The sequence below is a fragment of the Coffea arabica genome, chromosome 6c (assembly GCF_036785885.1).
Source record: "Coffea arabica cultivar ET-39 chromosome 6c, Coffea Arabica ET-39 HiFi, whole genome shotgun sequence".
Lineage (NCBI taxonomy): Eukaryota > Viridiplantae > Streptophyta > Magnoliopsida > Gentianales > Rubiaceae > Coffea > Coffea arabica.
In genome coordinates, this window is record NC_092320.1 from 36,726,131 (window position 1) to 36,747,899 (window position 21,769).

Sequence of the window (21,769 nt, forward strand, 5' to 3'; positions counted from 1 at the left end):
AATAGAATTAAAGAAATCGGTGTATTACATATGGGGCTAAATTGTAAAAGTTAAGGTATCATAATGGAATTTTTTACAACATTTGGGGCTAAATCGCAAAAGTTAGGGTGGCACAGTAGAATTAATGAAAGTGACTTAGAAATAAGTACTCTAAACAGTGACGATTAATTCTTGTCACTAAATCTGCATCGGTAGAGTGACAGTGACGATATTAGAAGTTAGGGATAATTTCAGAAACCTCCCCTGAGGTTTCTGACAATTGCACTGACCTCCCCTGAGGTTTTCACAATTACACTGACCTCCCCTGGCAGAACTTGGGACCCAATTGCTGACATCATATAATGCAAAATTACTATTATACCCAAGACATTTTGTGTTATTATAGGACTAAAATATGATAAGGCAGATGGTGTTTTGGATAGTATTGGATTGCATTTCTATTTATTTAATGTATGGTTATGAAATTTGTAATGATATTACTCTTGGATTGCAGTTTTGGTTTGCACCTTATTACTGTTAAGGTTTTATAAATGACTGTTTTAGTTCTTGGATTACACCTTACCTCCAAAATTTGGGAATTTACCCAAATTTTCCATTTTCTAATAGTCCTACAAATATGCAAAATTATGCATATCCCTCAAATCTACCCAATATTAATGTTTTGTTAAACTCTAAATAACAAAAATATGAAATATAATATTTAAATATATTTTAACACACACAAGTTGGACGGGTAACTAGTGTGTCAGAGAGTTGCCATAATCTCCTTAAACCCGCATGCGGGTTTAAAGAGTATTCGGATATTCTCATATGCACCTATGCAAATCGAACCAACCGTATATCTTATCCGTATCCCATTTTTTTAAATAAAAATCTTATAAATTTGAAAAATAAAATCAAATTTAGATGTATTAGGGTTTTAAAAATATTATATAAGTGATAAAAATTTTATAAATTGTAAAAATAAAATCAAATTTAAATAATTAAATGTTATATTTGCATAAGAAATAATACAATAATTATGATAATGATAATACAATAATATTGGTGTAATAAAACTGCCATTAATTTAAATATTTACTTATAATGCCCAAAGAGCCTAATTACCAATTTTTTCTTCTCGCGCTCAAATATAACATTAACCCGCATGCGAGCTAACCTTGAAATAGAAAAAACACAGAATCCCGCTTGCGGGTTTCAACGTTATTATGCAGGCGGGATTTTAACCTGCTTGCTTGTGAACATGTACCACATTGCTTTGAATTTTTGTGACAAGAGGAAAGCTTTGTCTGATGAATGTATTTGTGAAATGACCTGAGTGGTGGTAGATGGGTTAATTGGGTCGGTTGCGTTACCCAATTGTTTATATCCATAAGTAAAATTTTATGATTCCCATACCCATCCCCTCACTTTTTCTTATTTATTTCTAATTTTTATTAGTTTTCATTAATTCACTAATATAACTTGTACACCTACCTTAAGGGCATTTATGGGAACAAAATTTCCTCTCTTTCCTGAAAACACTTTTTTATGTTTACTTTTGTGGTCATGGGCTGATTTTGTTACAAAATCAGAAACCTCAAGGGAGGTTAGTGTAATTGTGGAAACCTCAGGGGAGGTCAGTGAAATTGTCAGAAACCTCAGGGGAGGTTTCTGAAATTATCCCTAGAAGTTATCACTATATAAATCATTTTAGTGACAACTTTTTCAAGGTCGTCACTGAAGACTTAGTTCCTTTGAGCAATTATGACAACTTTCCTTGTCGTCACTAAACAACCACGTTTTGTGACGACTTTTTTCGTCATTAAAAATGTAGTCACTAATGACCATATTTCTTGCGGTGTAGTTTGTGACGAAAATAACGGGTCGTCACTAAACATTTAGTTGCTTTGATACAATTGTGACAACTTTAGGTTTCGCGACTAAAGAAGCTCCTTTTGTGACGACTTATTGTCATCACTATAAAAATGTTGTCACTAATACCTTTTTTTTTTAGTGATCAGTGACGACAACAAAAAGTCGTCAGTAAATAGGCCAAGCAATAGTGATGATGTTCTTAATGTTGTCACTATTGTGTGTTCTAAACACTCCCGCGCTCTTGCTAAATCTTGGTGGGAATTTACTAGTGACGACTTAAAATAAGTTGGCTCCCTTTAGAGGTTTGTGACGAGTTAGAAAGTTGTCAATAAAGGATCCACTTTTGTGACAACTTTTTTCGTTACAGAGAAAAGTTGTCACTGATGACCAATTTTCTTGTAGTGTTTGGCTCCTGAGAGCCACCCGTATCCTTCTGATTTGAATCATTGGTTTCTGTGCTTTACATCTGACATGTGTATCTGATTTGTTAAACGTGAAATGCCATGATTTTAATGCTATTTGTTTGGTACCTCATTGAGCGCAAGCTCACCCCTTTCCGTTCCTTTTGTTTTCCTTACAGGAAAATAAACCCTTTTGGTCTGGATTTGACCAATGGCTGCCAAATTGAGCTAGATGAACATATCTTTTGTATAGCTCATGTATCAAAACCCTAAGTGTACTTTTGGGGTGTTTTCTCTTTTGATTTGGCAAACCGTGTATATGTATTAACTTTTGAAAGCTTTTGTATGTTTTTGATTTGTAAACGCTAAAGTTCAGATGTGAATGTTTGTTAGCTATTTCGGTTGGGTTCTGACGGGTCGGTTACTATTCATGGCCGGCTCCAGATTTCATTTTTTTTATTTTGGGTTATTTTACCATTTTGACTTGTTTACGCGCGTTTGTAAGTTCCGGAGTGAAGCAGATAGCTCTAATCTGATCCGTAGTCCTAGCGAGAGCTGGGCAGGCAGTCCGCTAACCCCTTTGGTTCGCCTTAGGGGAAAGTGGGGCTGTTACAGCCTTAGCTAACCGTTTTGGATGTAGGGTTAGCAATGTGTAAATCTCTTTTGATAGGCCAATCCTCGGGAAGATCGTTTATGTACGTACGTGCCTTGGCCGTACTTGACTTGACTGATTGTATATATGTGTTTGGCTTGTATATATGTGTTTAGTGATTATGCTTGGACTGTATAAATATGTGTTATCGTGCAAAGTTTAAGTGTTGCTTATATGTTTTGCTACTGCTTTGGTTTAGTACTTTTGCCTAGACCGAGTGAAACCTATGGAAGGAACACGAAGTGGTCGGGGACGCGGGCGCGGTATTAGACAACCCACGCCGGTTAGGGAAACGGGGGAAACCTCAACTGGACCCAATCCTGGACCGCAAATGGATCCGAATGTACAGATAGCTGCCGCTATGCAGCAAATGACAAACCTACTAGCACAAGTAGTACAACAACAGGGCCAGAACCCAAACCCTAACCCCGGAAACCCTGGCCATCATATTGAGAGCGAAGATAGAGCTCTAGAACGTTTTTAAAAGTTTTCCCCGCCAAAGTTTGTTGGGGGACCTGACCCTGACGTTGCTGAGAAATGGCTTGAGAAAATGGTTGATATATTCGCGGCCCTACACTACCCTGACGAACGACAGGTCACTTTTGCCGTGTTCCAGCTTGAGGGCGCGGCCCGTTCCTGGTGGAACGTAATTAGACAGAAATGGGAGCGGGAGCAGACACCCAAGACTTGGGTGAACTTCATCCGAGAATTTAATGCAAAGTTTTTCCCTCCTCTAGTCCAGGAGAGGAAGGAGGACGAGTTTATAAGGCTTCGCCAAGGGACTCAGACGGTGGCGGAATATGAGAGTCAATTCACCCGCCTGTCCAAGTTTGCGACGGAGCTAATCATGACTGAGCAACGACGGGTTAGGCGCTTCATTCAGGGTTTGAACGTTGAGATCCAGAAAGACCTCGCGGCGGCTCAAATCACTACGTTTAGCGAGGCAATGGAAAAAGCCCAACGAGTTGAAAGTACACGGCTGCAGGTCCGAAACTTCCAGGCTAAGAAGCGTGGTTTTCCTGGGAGTACGTCTGGACAGGGTGAAAAGAGCACTCCCTCTAAATTTGGACGAGGTACGGGTGGTGGTCGACAATCTGGCTCAGGCAGAGGGACTCCATTCAGGGGTGGTCAAGCTGGACGAGGACAAAGGGGCAATGTTCAAAGTGGCTCGGTTTCGGCACCTCGCGGTCCCTGTGGGCACTGCGGGAAAGCAAACCACACCGAGGATAACTGCTGGAGGAAACAGGGTAAATGTCTGCGGTGTGGAAGTGCGGACCATCAATTAGCTACTTGTCCGGTCCTGAAACAAGATGGAAAGGGGAGCCAACCATCGTCGAGGGCCAATACTGGACCAGCGAAGGGAGATGGGTCCAAACCTAAGGTGCCGGCTAGGGTGTATTCCTTAGAGCCCCATCAGGTTCCAGAATCTTCTGAGGTTGTAGAAGGTACGATCCCTATTTTCCACCGCTTTGCCAAAGTTTTAATTGATCCTAGTGCCACTCATTCGTTTGTTAACCCTGATCTCATGTGTGGCATCGATATAAAACCTGCTAGTTTACCATATGACCTAGAAGTTAGTACACCTACGGGGAATCAACGTTTGGTGACTAGTATGGTTTATAGGGATTGCGATGTATGGGTAGGTGAAAAGAGATTTTTAGGAGACCTGATTAGCTTGTCCATTAAGGGGTACGATGTGATTCTGGGTATGGACTGGCTAGCCAAATATAACGCCCAACTGGATTGTAAAACGAAAATAGTAGAATTTCGCATTCCCGGCAAGGCAACCTTAAGGTTGGATGTAAGGGGTAGGTTAGCTTCGTCTGCTCTAATTTCGGGCATTCGAGCTAGGAAACTGATAAGTAGAGGGGCGCAAGGATTTTTGGCCTTTTTGATTAATACCCCTACGGATAAGTTAAAAGTGGAAGACGTGGCTATAGTGAGGGAATTTCCGGATGTATTTCCTGATGAGTTAGTAGCTTTACCGCCGGAAAGGGAGATAGAATTGCGAATAGACCTGTTGCCTGGAACCGCACCTATCTCGAAAACCCCTTACCGAATGGCGCCTGCAGAACTTAAGGAGCTTAAGTTGCAGTTACAAGATCTTTTGGAGCGGGGATTCATTCACGAGAGTGAGTCTCCTTGGGGAGCTCCTGTCATATTTGTGAAGAAAGAGGACGGAACCTTGAGGATGTGCATTGACTACCGGGGTCTAAACAATGTTACGATCAAGAATAAATATCCACTACCCCACATCGACGAGTTGTTCGACCAGTTGCAAGGAGCAGTGGTCTTCTCCAAGTTAGACCTCCGACAGGGATACTACCAGTTGTTAATTAGGAAGGAGGATATTCCGAAAACTGCTTTCAATTCAAGATACGGGCATTACGAGTTCACCGTTATGCCCTTTGAACTGACTAATGCTCTCGCCGCCTTTATGGACCTGATGCATAGGGTTTTTAAACCCTATCTAGACCGATTTGTCGTTGTGTTCATTGATGACATTTTGGTCTACTCTAAGACACGCGAAGAGCATGAGGAGCATTTGAGGGTGGTATTACAGACGTTAAGGGAACATCAACTGTATGCCAAGTTTAGTAAATGCGAGTTCTGGTTGGAGAAAGTAGCATTTTTAGGTCACGTGATCTCCCACGAAGGTATTTCGGTGGACCCGGCGAAGGTTGAGGCCGTGACAAATTGGAAGAGACCAGAAACCCCCATGGAAATTCGTAGCTTTCTAGGGCTAGCTGGGTACTACCGAAGGTTTATTAAGGATTTTTCCAAACTGGCAGGACCTTTAACTGACCTGACGAAAAAACATGGTCAATTTATCTGGAACGCCCGATGTGAATCAAGTTTTCAGGAACTAAAGAGAAGGTTGACCATGGCTCCGGCACTAGTACTGCCAAATGGAGTGGACGGATTTGTGGTGTATGCAGACGCGTCGCGAGAAGGATTGGGGTGCGTATTGATGCAGAACCGGAATGTAATTTCTTTCGCCTCTAGGAAATTGAAGCTTCACGAGCAGAATTATCCGACTCACGACCTGGAACTAGCCGCAGTTGTCTTTGCACTGAAAAAGTGGAGGCATTACCTATATGGGGTGACCTTCGAAGTGTATTCGGATCACAAGAGCCTTAGATACCTTTTCTCCCCGAAGGAATTGAACATGAGGCAACGAAAGTGGATGGAATTTCTGGAGGACTACGACTGTACAATCAACTACCATCCGGGAAAGGCAAATGTGGTAGCAGATGCTTTGAGTCGTAAGGTGCAAGTAGCAGGATTGATGATTAAGGAGTGGGATTTGTTAGAATCTGTGTGCGAGTGGAGACCCTGTCTTGGAAGCTATAAGGTGATATTTAGCAATGTTAGGGTGGCCTCCACTCTACTGGAACGTCTTAAAGAGGCACAAAAAGAAGATTTGATGGTACGAAAGTGGAGAGAGAAAGTGGAAAAGGAAGAAACTACGGACTTCAATTTGAGTCCTGAGGGTATTTTGAAGTATCGAAACCGAATAGTGGTACCGAGGGAAGAGTCGATGAAAATGGAGATTCTGGAGGAAGCTCATCGGTCCAAGTATACAATCCATCCGGGCAGCAGCAAGATGTATCAAGACCTGAAAGGAACCTATTGGTGGGACAATATGAAGAGGGAAATCGCTCAGTACGTGCAGAAATGTCTCATTTGCCAACAGGTGAAAGCAGAGCATCAAAAACCATCGAGTTTGTTACAACCCTTGGAGATACCCGAATGGAAGTGGGAAAACATCACAATGGACTTTGTTTCAGGATTACCGAGGACACAAAGGGGACATGATGCCGTTTGGGTGATCGTTGATCGATTAACCAAATCGGCCCATTTCTTGCCGGTGAACATGAAATATTCAATGGACAAACTGACCCGACTGTACATGGACGAGATAGTAAGGTTACACGGTGTTCCTGTGAGCATCGTCTCCGATCGGGATCCACGGTTTGTATCTCGATTTTGGCAGAAGTTTCAAGAAATTTTGGGGACTAAACTCAATTTGAGCACGACCTACCATCCTCAGACGGATGGCCAGTCGGAACGGACCATTCAAACTCTCGAGGACATGCTACTAACTTGCATTCTGGACTTTGGAGGCAACTGGGGTCAGCACATGACCTTAGTAGAGTTTGCGTACAACAACAGCTTCCATTCGTCGATTCAAATGGCTCCGTACGAAGCTCTCTACGGACGCAAGTGCCGGTCACCGATTTACTGGGACGAAGTTGGCGAAAAGAAAGCACTGGACCCCGCAACCATTCCATGGATGGAAGAGGCTCAGCAGAAGGTCAAGTTGATACGGCAACGACTTCAAACAGCTCAGAGTCGACAAAAGAGCTATGCGGATAATCGAAGAAAAGATTTGGAGTTTGAAGTTGGAGACTACGTATTTCTCAAGATCACGCCCTTACGAAGTCTTACAGCGGGTAAAGGAAAGAAGCTTCAACCGCGGTACGTCGGACCCTACAAGATTCTTCAGAGGGTTGGAGCGGTCGCATATCGATTGGAACTGCCATCCAGTCTCTCTCGAATCCACGACGTGTTTCACGTCTCGATGCTAAAGAAGTACCATCCTGACCCATCCCATGTATTGCAACCGGAGGATATCGAAGTAGATGAATCACTGGCCTATGAAGAGAAACCGGTCCAAGTGCTCGATCGAAAAGTCAAAGAGCTCAGAAACAAGCGGATTCCGCTAGTGAAGGTGCTATGGAGAAACCACGGAGTTGAGGAAGCTACCTGGGAGATGGAAGAGGAAATGCAAAAGAAATACCCAAACCTTTTCGGGAATTAAGGTGAGAAATTTCGAGGACGAAATTCTTTTAAGGGGGAGAGAGTGTGAGAACCCGTAAAACCCTAATTATTTTCCTAGGGTTTAACCGCTTGAATAGCATGTTTTCTGCGTTTTCTGGCTTAGAAATAGTTTCTTGGTGGATTTTATGAGCAAATATAGTTTTTAGATAATTTTTCTAGTATTGAAGAGTTTTTGAAAAATTGAGGATAAATAACGGACGTGGGACCCACTAGTGCGAAAAGTTCGGAAAAATTCGGCCAATTAGGTTAAATTCCGGATGCTGTGTGAAATTTATCGGGTGCTAAGAGATAAGTAGAGTGTGTGATATGATTGATGTGAGAGGAAAAAGAAAAGATAAGATTGCATTTAATGAGGTGACACTTGTCACCATTAGAGTGGACATGGCTTAAGAAACACTATTCATTTTTTTTGACTTTTGACCCATTTGATTAAATATCTTTAAAATTCACAAAAAAATTACCATTTCTTACCTCTTGTTGGCCGGCCATCTTGAGCAAGGAAGGAAGAAGAAACTCTTCAAGTTCTAGCTACTACTTGGTGCAAATCACCCAAAAATATTTGCTTACATCCATTTCTACTCCATAAAATCTTTCTAGTTGGTGATAGTGGTTGGTTTGGTGAAGTTTTCTTGAAGAGTTAAGGTGGTCTACAACTCCTCTTCTCTTGTTTCCTAGGTAAGTGATGATTAAACATCCTACTACACTTAATGATGCTTAAATGGTGCCTAATGGGACCTAAAGTGATGGATTATGTGATTTATTTCTTGATTTGAAGTGATGTAGTGAAGTTTTTATTTTTTTGAGAAATTTTCTGATTTAATATGAATGTGATGTTGTGATCATCTATGATGGTTGATAATGAGGGGGAAAGACTCTAGTAGGTGTGAATTAGTGATAATAGCAACTAATTTTGGCTTTGGAGTGAATTGTGAAATGTTAGGGTTTCAAAACCCCTAATTCTGTCTGGTTTTGGATCATAGGGTTAGAGGCCGAATTGGACTTTGCTCAAAACACGAAAGTTGTAGGTATTGATGAGTTTGAAGTGTCTAAAAAATTTCAGGTCATTTGGATTAGTGTAGAGTGAGATATGTCGATTTTACTGTTGCTGTTCTGGGTTGATCAGAATGCGAAAACCGCACTTGTAATTGGCCATTTTTACTGGAATTGCTTTGGATTTGGATGTTGGTGTCTTCTGATGAAATGTATCTGGATGTCTTAGCTACCATATTCCTTTGGAATTTCGGCATTTGGACCTGTATAGACTGAGTTATAGTAATTACAACATAATGTGATTTGTGAACCTGCAATTACGGTTCAGGTTGTGGTATTCTGCATTTTTGGCCTAGTTGTACTAGGATTTGGACTGAGTGGCCTTCTACATTGTTGTAGCCCTATTCCATAGCTTCGAAACAGTGGGTCTTACACCCCCATCCGATAATCATAGTAAAATTGACGCCATTACCGCAAAATAAGGGCAAAACAGTTTTTCTATTCGGGGCCAAGACTAATGCTATTTCTAATTTCTGGTTTGCTATCATGCTTATTTATGCATATGAGACCCTATTGGGGTTGTGTTCAGCATTGTTTTATGACTCGTTATCGAGTCTCATTGTATTTGCTTGCTTGTTCTAGGAGGAAACGGTGGTGCACGACGTTCGTTTAACGACGGTGCATGAAACATCATTTTCTCACTTGGTGAGTATTCTACTCGCTTAAGTGTTACTATGTGGCTTTGCTAAATGTATATGTGATGCCTTGAAGGCTTACTTGGATATTGAAATTGATTAAGGTGAGGGTGTACTTGACCGCCCTCACCCCTTTTGATAGTATCACTGATTAGCTACCGTTTTACTGCATTACTGAACTTGATATATTGGTTGGTGAATTTCATTTCATGGAAACTGCTTTGGTGTCGTTTGGACGAATGTCCAACGGCCTTACTGTATTACTGAGCTCAACCCCGTTTGGTAGTCAATTGGATCGAGCCGGCGAGGGCTTGGTCGTGAAAATTGTCATGCCACGGGGACTGTACTGAGGAACCTTGTAGTAATGAGACTCTTGGTTCCGGTATACTCGAGTATTACCAAAAGCTACTGAATTGGAGTGCGGCCCCGGTTGGGGTATGTTGGGTGGAAGGAATGGAAGTGAAGTGAGGTCTACGGTCGTGTATTCCTAAACATTGACGGAGGGTCAATGAGGTTGGATCAAGATTGCAAGCGTGGAAATGGGCTCTTGAGAGCCAACCGTATCCTTTCACAGATTTGATTTACTTTCTAATTGCATACTTGAATTGAACGGTTATGCTTATGTGATCATAGCTGCTATTGTGATAGTTGCTCACTGGGCATTTAGCTCACCCCGTTTCTTTTGTTTTCCTTACAGGAATGTGACTTTTGGAATGAATTTTGTTAAATGGTTGCCGAATGAACTAGATGAATGCCTCTTTTGTATTGTATATAAAATGGGACCCTAAATGTATCATTAGGGCCGTTTTCACTTTTGTTTTGGCAACCCACATATGTAGTGACTTTTGTATCACTTTTAAAGGCCATTGTGGCTTGTAAATGGTAAATGTTATGTTGTATATGTATTTCGATGTTTGGTTGGGTTTCGGACGGGTCGGTTACTATTCATGGCCGACTCTGGATTTCATTTCTTTTATTTTGGGTTATTTTGCCCTTTTGCCTTGTTTGCGCGCATTATAAGTTTCAGAACGTGATAGATCGCTTTATACTGCACCGTTAGTCCTGGCGAGAGCTGGGCAGGCAGTCCGCTAACCTCTTTGGTTCGCCTTAGGGGAAGGTGGGGCTGTCACAGGTGGTATCAGAGCCTAGGTTTGAATTAGCCTGGGTGTTATAGGAATGCTTGATCTGAGGGTTTATTGTTTATGGTTTTTAAGCTTATTGATGCTTATTTACACTTTTGGTGTAGGATGGACAGATCCAGTGGACCTAGTGATGGCCCTGCGGCCAAGCGACCCTATGTAGCGCTTCCGATGATTAAGTACCAGATCCGGCCAAAGGGGGCCGTTCTACGTTGGAGTCCGGCTAATCGCCGTAGACACTGCGAGTGCCGCCACACTTATGCTTACCCGAATGCCCTCGTTTTGGCGATTGTGAAGGAAAGGAAGGAGCTGGCAAAAGCTAATGCCAAGCTTGAGGCTGAGGTGAATCAGTTGAGGGCGGCCAACGAGGGGCAAGCTAAGAGGATCTAGGGGCTGAAGTACGATGTACTAGAGGCTGAGGATAGAGTTGATGATCTCTGTGCCCAGCTTAGGGAGGCGCGTGAGCGCGAGTCTAAGAGGGCTCGAAAGGTGAGGAATCGAGCCGCTGCAATCCTGAACCTCTGTTCGGAGGTAGTGGAGGGAGTGAGCGACGAGGACTCCTGTGCGGGGTCCGAGGCTGGGGAGGAGTCTACCCCGTCGCCTGGGTCCCAGAGCCCAGCGACTGACTAGGCCTTGACTCTTAGGCTTCTTTTGGATAGTTGGTGGTTTTTGCATGTACTTAGGGATAGGGATAGAGCCTTAGCTAATCGTTTTGGATGTAGGGTTAGCTATGTGTAAATCTCTTTTGATAGGCCAATCCTCGAGAGGATCGTTTATGTACGTACGTGCCTTGGCCGTACTTGACTTGACTGATTGTATATATGTGTTTGGCTTGTATATATGTGTTTAGTGATTATGCTTGGACTGTATAAATATGTGTTATCGTGCAAAGTTTAAGTGTTGCTTATATGTTTTGCTACTGCTTTGGTTTAGTACTTTTGCCTAGACCGAGTGAAACCTATGGAAGGAACACGAAGTGGTCGGGGACGCGGGCGCGGTATTAGACAACCCACGCCGGTTAGGGAAACGGGGGAAACCTCAAATGGACCCAATCCTGGACCGCAAATGGATCCGAATGTACAGATAGCTGCCGCTATGCAGCAAATGACAAACCTACTAGCACAAGTAGTACAACAACAGGGCCAGAACCCAAACCCTAACCCCGGAAACCCTGGCCATCATATTTAGAGCGAAGATAGAGCTCTAGAACGTTTTTAAAAGTTTTCCCCGCCAAAGTTTGTTGGGGGACCTGACCCTGACGTTGCTGAGAAATGGCTTGAGAAAATGGTTGATATATTCGCGGCCCTACACTACCCTGACGAACGACAGGTCACTTTTGCCGTGTTCCAGCTTGAGGGCGCGGCCCGTTCCTGGTGGAACGTAATTAGACAGAAATGGGAGCGGGAGCAGACACCAGGACTTGGGTGAACTTCATCCGAGAATTTAATGCAAAGTTTTTCCCTCCTCTAGTCCAGGAGAGGAAGGAGGACGAGTTTATAAGGCTTTGCCAAGGGACTCAGACGGTGGCGGAATGTGACAGCCCCACCTCTCCCTAGGGCGAACCCTAGAGTATCAGCGGACTGCCTGCCCAGCTCTGTGACATCCCGAATATTAGGAGTTTATTTGTAAAGAAAATACTAAAGTTATTTCTTTGGGTTTGATTTAAAACCTTATTTTGTTCCAAAAGACTAGAAACCCTAAATTTTAATCGAAAACCCTAATCTACTTGTGACTAATCGCTTTTCTCAAATATCTCATATTTTGATGGAAAACCCTAATTTTAATTACTGGAATTGTAAAATTCCTCACGTTTTTCTTAAAAAGGCCTTTTATTTGGAAATTATTCAATTACTATGGCCATACAACCCAATCACTCCACAATAAGTGTAAATGAACCTAGGAAGTAGGGGTTCACTTTTCAATTCTAAGTTAAGAGTGAATTAGGGTTTTTACGATTTTTGCCGGATGAATTTTCGGTACGGAACAAGGATCAAATTTGGTGATTAAAAGTGACTTTTAAGTGAGAAATAATATTTGATTAGGAGCAATGAGATAAGGTTAGTGAATAGGAGATAAAAACCCTAGTACGTGTGTTTTTTAAGAGAAACGGCGCGAACCGGCGGGTCCCGCGCACTACCGTTTGAACGCACCAATTGACTACCACTTTCTTACCATACAAGCTTGTTGACTCTTGAACAAAATATCTTCCAATTGCCAGCTATTTTGACCGAAATTTGTGGCCTAAAAATGTAAGGGAAGAAAGAGAAAAATGCTTGGCTATGGTGGTGACACTTGTCACAACTCTATTGGGTCCTTGGTTGATATTTTCTTTCTTGCTTTCTTATCTTTCCTTGGACTGCATTTCTTCTTCATTTCTGCTTGTCTTGGCCGAGAGTGAGAGGGAGAAAAACCAAGAGAAAGAAACTCCAATCCATCTTGAGTTTGATCCATTTAAGTGAGCAACAAGAAAACTAAACCGATTGATTGTAAGTTTGGAAGCTTGGGAAGCTAGGGGAACCAGAAATTTTCCAAGGGGGTTGATTATCACTCATCCAAGCTTGTCTTTGAGGTATGAAATCTGATCATGGTCTTTGATCTTTTGAATCTTGTGTAAATTAGCTTAGCAACTCAAATTTGGTGGTGAATAATGGATGCTATCATGTTTTGGGGGTTTTTCCCTTTTGGTTATATGAACTAGGGTTTGATGATTTTCTGTCCAACTTGGTGTATGGTTAATATATGTTGTAATTAAGGTTATATAAGGGGTTTTGGTAGTGTTGGAAGTAAGAAATCAAGGAAGGTTGCATGGAAAATTGAAAATTCGAGAATCTGGAAAATTTTGCCCTCTTTTCTGTCCGGTTTTGTATCATATGGTTAGAGGCCGAATTGGCCTTTGTTTAAAACATGAAAGTTGTATATATTGATGTTTTAAAGGTGCCTGTAAAATTTCAGGTCAATTGGAGTAGTGTGGAGTGAGAAAAGTCGGAAATACTGAGACTGGCCTGGGAAGGGGTGCTGCGAACAGGGTTGCCTTTTCACTCAATTGGACCGTGACTTTTCACCCTGATCCTCACCGAATTAGATTTTGGCCAAAATATGAAAGTTGTAGCCAAGGCCATAAAATAGTTGCCTGTAAATTTTCAGCTTGATCCGACCACTTTATCATGTGATATGACCGAAATACCCTTGACTGTTTTTGAAACCTGTTTCGCGCCCAGATTTCTGTTTTCGTGTAGTCTTCCATTTTCGATCATGAAAATGCACGATTTGGCCTTTGAGGTCTTCTGATGAAATGTATCTTGATGTATTAGCTACCATATGCCTTTGGAATTTCTGGATTTGGACTTGTAGAGCCTGAGTAATGATGTTTCCGCTGGAATGCGTTTTGGTGAATCTGTTTTACGTTTTTGATATAGTATCTTGCCTTTTGACCTATTTACATTCGAAACTGGATTGAGTGACCTTCTACAATATTGTAACCCTGTCTCTTAGCTTCGTAACGGTACCTCATGTACCTTGATCTGACACTCATAGCTTCGATTAGGCTCAAAACAGTTTTGACGGCAAAATGGCTTGGCGGCCATTCCCGTTTCCGTGTGCCGTTTCCGCACTCGTACGTGCCGATTTTGTCGTTTGGCTTGTTTTAAGTATGTTGGTAGCCGTTTGTGATATATTGTGACACAATCTTCTATTTCAGACGTTGGTGAGCTAGGTGGAGCTGGTAGGGCCTACTAGCTACTCCTCGCGGCACGAATTTCGTATTTTGCTCTTTTGTTCATTGTGTAAGTATTCAGGCCGCTTTTGTGTGTTAGTTGTTTATGCGTTTCGATATGTATGAAAAGGGTACCTAGGCGAGGGTGTACTTTATCGCACTCGACCTAAACCCTAGTTTGTGCTCATATTTGTACATGACATATGTATATGAATCATTTTGGAACTAAACCCCTTGAGCTTGTGGCTCGGGGTGATTTTTGAATAAATTTTGTGAAGTTTGTGAGTTTGAGGTTGAACTCATGACCTAGATGGACTATTCGGGCCGGTTAGGGCTTGGTCGAAGTCAGTCCAACTTAGTCTGAGGTCACCAAGTTTGTAGGTTCATGTTATGAACCAATTTTGTGAATCCGGTTCACCGAGAAGGTGACCAAGTTTGTGACCCGAGCTTGTGACTCAAGCTCAAGTTTGTGATTTCGTTCGCCCGGGCAAGTTTGTGAGGTGACTGGCCAGTGAGAGTGATAAGGTGTCGGTGGGTGTACAAGTGAAGTTCCACGGACCTTATTTTTGGTCGACGGAGTGTCGACAGGAGATCACGCATGGCACATGACTTGGCTTTGGAGCCATCTGTATCCTTATTATGTGATGTTACTTTTCTGCTTTTGCTTTACTCTTATTGTGTAATGGTTGCTACGTGAATTTATGCTTTTGCCCCTGTTTACTTACTAAGCATATAGCTTACCCCTTTCCTTTTGTTTTCCTTAGCAGGGGCCGATGCGGGGACTTTTGGCACGTACACTAGTCTAGTTAGGTTGATTGTAATACTTGGACATATAGTATGTTTGTTTCTTTGTTTTGGTGGGTTGTATAAGGACCCTTCTTAGGGTCTATCTTCTGCTGGTTGTGGTTATAGTGTATTAGAGTAGTTTGACTCGAGACTTTTGAAGATGTAAATATAACTTTTGGGATTGTATATATTGTTTATAGTGCTCTTTCGATTCATCTCGTTTTATTGCTTTAAGTTTTGAGTCCTGGCGCGAGCTAGGCAGGCGGCCCGCCGATACCCTTGGGTTCGCCCTTGGGAGAAGTGGGGCCGTCACAAGCTCTCGCCGGGACTCAGTCGATCAAAGAACTAGCAACTCAAAATAACTGGGAAAAATGGCTTCAAATTAAATCATACGACCCTAATAACACATAACTATCAATCAACTTTCAAAACTTAATACGGCAAGCTAAGAGTCACACTTACCATTCCATACTACGAATTACATGACATAAGTCAACTTATAGACTCAAGCTTACAAAAGTAAAAGTAAAGTCATCTTAACAAAAGTTACAAGTTCAAGCAAAACAAAGCTAAGAAAGCTCTTGACCGTTAGTCCATCCCCGATCTGTTAAGGAAAACAAAGGGAGTGGGGTGAGCTAAAGCTCAGTGAGGTTCCAAGTAAAGCAAGTAAACACATAGCCAAATTAAGGCATAGAATAATTCAAATAAATACCGTATGATACAATAACAATTAACCACAATTCAATTCAAGGATTCGGGTGGCTTTCAAAAGCCAAAATCCCCTTGAGCTTGATCATAAATGTCTTCGTTGACACTCCGTCAACACTTGTATACACAGAATATTAAGTCCGTAGAACACCACTTTCACCTGCCTCCGTCCACCAATCAACCCCCCACCGGGCCCGCACTTCATAAACAGTAGTTAGGTAATACTCGAGTATACTAGTTTCAGTGAACAGTAAACAGTCCTCAAGGTTTATCGGCCTTCTCGACCAAGCCCTGGCCGACTCGATAGAACCGACTCACCTATGAGGTTGGGTACCCAAACAGTAGTAGTAGTTGATGGGATATCACCCAAACAACTCAAGAACAATCACATATAGAGGATTCACATTTCACAATAGCAGTATACAGAGCCTCAATGGAAAGTAAGGGAGGACGAGTGCGATAAAGTACACACTCGCCTCTAATTTTATCAAATCAGGGTTTGGCTCAAACAGTCGTAAATCAAGTATTCAAATATTTCACATAAGCAGGTAGCAGGTAGTGGAACACTCACCTGTCAATCAAAAGAAGCAATCGATGTCAAACGTCTTAGTTACGGTCACCTTCGTTTCCCAAACCTAGGGCAACGAGCGAAATCGTTAACAATTAGATTCATGCCCCACTAGGTTAGGCTTAATAAGAGACCAAGTGAGTAGTCTAAGCTACTTAATCTGTCATGCAAACAAGGTCCAAACCATGGTAAAAGTTCATGAGAAAACAGGTTTAGTAGGTGCATGAAAGTTTGGCAAAAGAAAAGTTCCAATTATGCTTAAGGATTTCTTCTCGGGTTGCACAGTCATGCCCTGGCAGTCTTAGGAAAACGGTCATAACTCACTGTAGAAAAGTCGAAATTAGGTGCCATCAGTGGCGTTGGAAACTAGACTCGAAGGGCTTTCCAACGGTATCAAGATCACACTGTGGTTCGTCTCCTATCAACAACAGTAATTCAGACAAGGTGGCTGTTTTTCCAACCCTGGATCAATATTAATCCTATACCAAACTACTCTAGTTCTAGGGCTAACTTCATTAGTTTTGATTCAAATTCACCCAATTCACTCCTCAAGTGATCATATATGTCGCGCCCCATTTTTTGATAAATAAATAAAATGGTTTAAAAAATGTATTTTTGTGATTGAAAAAAATGAATTGTGATTTAAAAGAAAAATGGGTCTAAATGGGGTTTTGAGAATGCGACGATTTGACCCAAAATGTAGTTTAAAAAGGGTTTTTGAAATCAAAATCGGAGTCGCCACTTGGTAACGAGTTAAGGTGTACCAAGTCACCTAAAAATGAATTTTTTAAAGAAAAATAGGAAAAGGTAGTAAGAAACCCCTTTTAAACGACTCCTAGTCCACGTAAACCAACGAAAAAGGTTCGGGAGTCACATTTGACGAAGGGGAAGGCAAGGATAAAAATCCAAGGCACCCCTTCGACCTAGCCAAGGCTAGTTGCGTGATTTAATCAAAGATTTTCTTGTTTTAACCAAAGAATTTATTACATTTGGATGCACTACATGAATGCAAACCCTAGACCTAGGGGTATTGGGGGAAATTTCTCTTCAAAGGTTGAGTGGTGCCAATCACATTAATTGTGAAGCCCAATGACGATCCTTTGAAGAAGTCACGAATAATGCGAGTGGGATGCAAATGAATGGAATGCATGTATGCAATGTGAAGGCATGAGTTTGAAAAAGTAATAAAAGACAATAATGTGTAAGTGAGAGTGTGCACGTGAGTGGGCAAGGTGCGGTATGTGAAATGATAATATGAAGTGCATGTGTGCAAGTAATGACAAAAGTGCTCGTGTGCAAGTGAAAATATAAAGGTGCACATGTGCAAGATGAAAGTGTGATAAGAGTATAAAATGGTAGAGTGGATGCATGATCCTAGGGAATGTATACATATTGGGTACGGGGAGACCTAAATCGTGACTCAATTTGCCCTTTTATAGAGGGAATACAAGCGTGCTAAGGCTTAGAAAAAGCCACACTCGTCTATATCCCATATTTAAGGGGACTCTCAAGCAAATGAACCCTATAACTAGCATGAAATGCAAAAATCCTAAAATGGAGGGAAAAGGGGTTCGAGGGGCATGCAAAATGATAAAACTAAAAAGAATGCATGACATGTAATGAACATGCAAACATGTACTAACGAGGGGAAATCCCTAAGGGTCTAGCGTTGGACTAGCCCATTCTATGAATTTCGACTAGCGTTGGACTAGCGGAAACGTACATTCATCCATCACATTCATTCATGGCTATGAAAAGCGAGTAGACATGCCAAACACTCATAAACACATAGCACATAACATTTAGCATGCTCGACAAGATGCAAGGCCCTAACAACGCAAATTAACACTTAACACGTAGGCATGCAGCCAAGCTAATGAACCTATTACATTCACTAACTAAAACAAAAGGGGAAAGGGAAAATGGACCAAATTGCTCGCCACAGCCCTATCTATTACAAGCCAAGAGGTGTACACATAACCCATTAAAAGAATGAAAAGCAAGAGTAAATGAAATAAAAGAATTAAGGAAAAACTAGTAAAGCAAGTAGACATGCAATTCTCACGTAGCACGTTGGATCACATAGGAGAGACAAAAAAGATAAAAGAAATTATACCTCCCCCTCGATGGTAATCAAATGAAATAAAAATAGCTTCAAGACAATAAAAAGGTCAAGGTACCACTTTATTTAAGAAAAAATTAAAAGAAATGTGCAAAACAAAGCTCACTTGATCATAAAGTCCCTAAAGTCATGACTTAAGCGCAATTGAAACAAAGCATGGTAGTTAATTGAAGCAGACAAACAATGAAATTGCAAAAACTAAAGCTGCCAAGGACCAAATTGAAGACCTTATTCAATTGGTTGGGTCAAATTGGCATTAGTTAGAAACCAAAGGGTCAAAGTGCAATTATTGAAAGATTTTTATGCACATGTCATGCAAGTAACGTAAGAAAACGTTGGACAGCAAAGCTTCAGCAACTAATGAGACTTACGGCAAGGCTTTGATGCATATTTTCATGCACAGGATTCCACCATTTCAGCAAAAACAGATTCATTCAATAGCCTTGGATTACTCCAATTAAACATGGCTGGATATCCCTTAACAAAGCCAACAAAACTGGAAACATTTCATGCGAAGTAACATTCTGCAAACTTGCGGCTATGCAGTCTCATTCAATTCCCTACTTATTTGGCCGAATCTATATTCATGCAAATAACTCAAGCACATCTTCACTCAATCAAAAAAAAAAACAAAATGCAAAGGCTTGAAACAAAGATAGAGGAAAGATCAAACAGGTTTTTGAACTCAAGAAAATAAAAATAAAAAAAAAGATCTGGACAACACGCTGACTTTGAGGAACAAGAACTGCTGCAATTTTCCAGCTATGATTAACTACACTTATAGTGCTCATCAGATGCAACTTTCTCATATAAACACGGCTAGCTTTTCAGCCAAGCAGCAAAATTAGGAATATTAGATAATGAATCGTGCGGCAAGACTCAGCCAGTGGGCTATTCTGGGAAGAAAGACAGCGAAACATAAGGAACATGAAGCTTTTCGAGTTTTCAGTGCAAGTATGCAAGTGTGTAGGAAAAATCTGAACCAGGCATTAGGCTTTGATCTTAATCAGCGAAAAAACATAGAGGTTCAATCATCTAAACACGCGAGCTTTTGGCAAGAAATTTTCTACAATTTTCTGGTTTCATTACCAAACAAACAAATCATGCAAAATCATCTTCTACAATAGCAAAATGCATAACCTTTATTTGAATCTAACATCAGAATTTGCACAAACATAAAAAGAACCACAACCAGAGAGTCATCAAAAATCGACATGAGATAAGAGCCAGAGAACAAGTTCATCAAACTAAAAGCAAAAAATCTCACGGAAATCCTTCATTTCAGTCTCGGATCCTCATAAAGAAATTGTATTAATACCCAAGAAAGAGTCTAAGGTTACCTTGAACCGTTTTTCAAAGTAGAATGATCATGGAAACCCTCCAAGAGGTCGCACTGATTCCAGAAATGAAGTTGCAAACTTCGTCGCCGATGTTCCAAGGTTGTTAATTCCGTGAGTTGGAGCTCAAATTCAGAGGCGCTAATGGTGTTTTATGAGGGAATTTTCAACAGAGAAGTTGTTCCCCCACAGCTGTATATAGTGCAGAAATGAAAAACTAGTTGAAAGGGTTAGAATCGAAGCGGGGATATGGATCCAAAGAGGGCTACTAGATCAACCCGATACCGAAAATTTTCCAGAAATTTTCATGTTCTTGTTTCTTTTCTTCAGCCCCCGACTCTCTCGTTTTTTCCTTGTGTTTCTCCCGTCCACTCCCATAGCTCTCTCCTGCATCCTTTTGAACTCCTTTCCCCTTTTTTAATCAGCCGCCACAATCAACCTCTCTTGCAGCCGTCACCTTCTCCAAGAATTCTCCTCTCGGCTGTGTTTTTTTCAGTCGTTACTACCCCTCCTTTGTTTCTCTCGTCCGACCCTTTTAGCTCCCTAAGCTTTTGCCTTTTCTCTAGCCCAAGCTTTCCTTTTCTACCCGAAGCCTCTCAGCAGCTTTTTCTTGCTTGTTTTTCTGGTTTCTGGTTCCTCTTCCTATTTCCAAACCCCAGCCGCTCTCCCTTTTCCTTTTGTTGTGTTTCTATCTCCCCGATTCCAGCCGTCATCAAAAAACTCCCCTCTTTCTTGCCGTCTCTTTTCTTTTTATAGGGGAACACCAGGTCCCTAAAACCCTCAGCAAACTCTTCTATATTTGCAGCTAAGGGCTGCCCGAACTTTTCTTTGCAAGCTGCGAAAAAACGCAGCTTGCTGTCGTGTAATCCTTTTTTTTTTTTTAAGTATAATATAAATAACAATAAAAACAAAATAATAATTCAAACAAACTTAAACTTATATAAAATGTATAAAATTAATAACCAAAAGATAAAAAGCTAAGATTTTCCTCTTTTTCCTTTCTTTTTTTTCCTTTTTTTTCATTTTTCAATTTTTCATCATTTTTTCATTTTTAAATAATGAAACTAAATCTGAAACAACTACAACATATTTTTTGAACGCTTTTCTTTTTCTTTTTTACTTTTTCTTTATGATTTTTCTTTTTTTTCATTTTTTCATGATTTTCCTTTTTCTCTTTTTTTTCATTCATTTTTCCTTTTTCTCTTTTTTTTTCCAAGAATTCTATGCTAAAAACTTAAAAATAAACTAAAAACTATAAGCTAAAAACTAAAAATCGAATAAAACTAACAAGACAAATAAAAAACTAAAAATAAACAGTAAATGAAATTACACCAAAAATTTGGTGTCTACAATATATAAGGATTCAAGTCACTTAGAATCAATGGAGTTTACAATATAACATACAACATGATTTAAGGTAGCCATAATGATCCCATAACCACAAGAATCCTAAAACAGTCTACTAATGGTTCAAAATCACCACTTTACTTGCTTCAACTCCATTCCAACTTGCTCATAGGCTTAACCAATAGTTAACCTAGTTTATTAGGCTTGATGAGGACAAAATTTAACAGCAAAATTGAGGGAAAATCCCTCCTACAAGAACCGGCCAGCCTAGACAAAGCAACCAGCCCATACTTTTCAACATTTGTTCAATCTTCACCCTTACATGTTTTCTACTCAATCGTCATATCAAGTGGTAGTTCTAGCTCAAAAGAGGTTTAAAACATAATAATACCTCATAAACAAACATGAATAAGAATCAAACATTTCATCAAACACTTGGTATACATACTAAGAAACCTAGCTACTACTTGTTTACTTCAAGAAACTAACTCAACATCTCAACCAAACAACTTATATGTTTGCTATTAACAATTCAAGTGCATGATCTATCATCAAAAACCAAGATTTAAAGGACATATACCTCTCTTATAGTGAGCTTGCACCACCAAAT

General features: G+C 40.8%; 1 long non-coding RNA gene across 1 annotated transcript; it reads right to left on the minus strand.

Annotated features, from left to right (window-relative positions):
* Window positions 1–15,663: 15,663 nt before the first annotated feature.
* LOC140008597 (uncharacterized) lies at window positions 15,664–21,769 on the minus strand. Its single transcript, XR_011816101.1, has 3 exons — window positions 21,740–21,769; window positions 16,357–16,420; window positions 15,664–15,681 (listed from the first exon to the last, which is right to left on the minus strand). It is a non-coding gene; the product is annotated as an uncharacterized lncRNA (long non-coding RNA).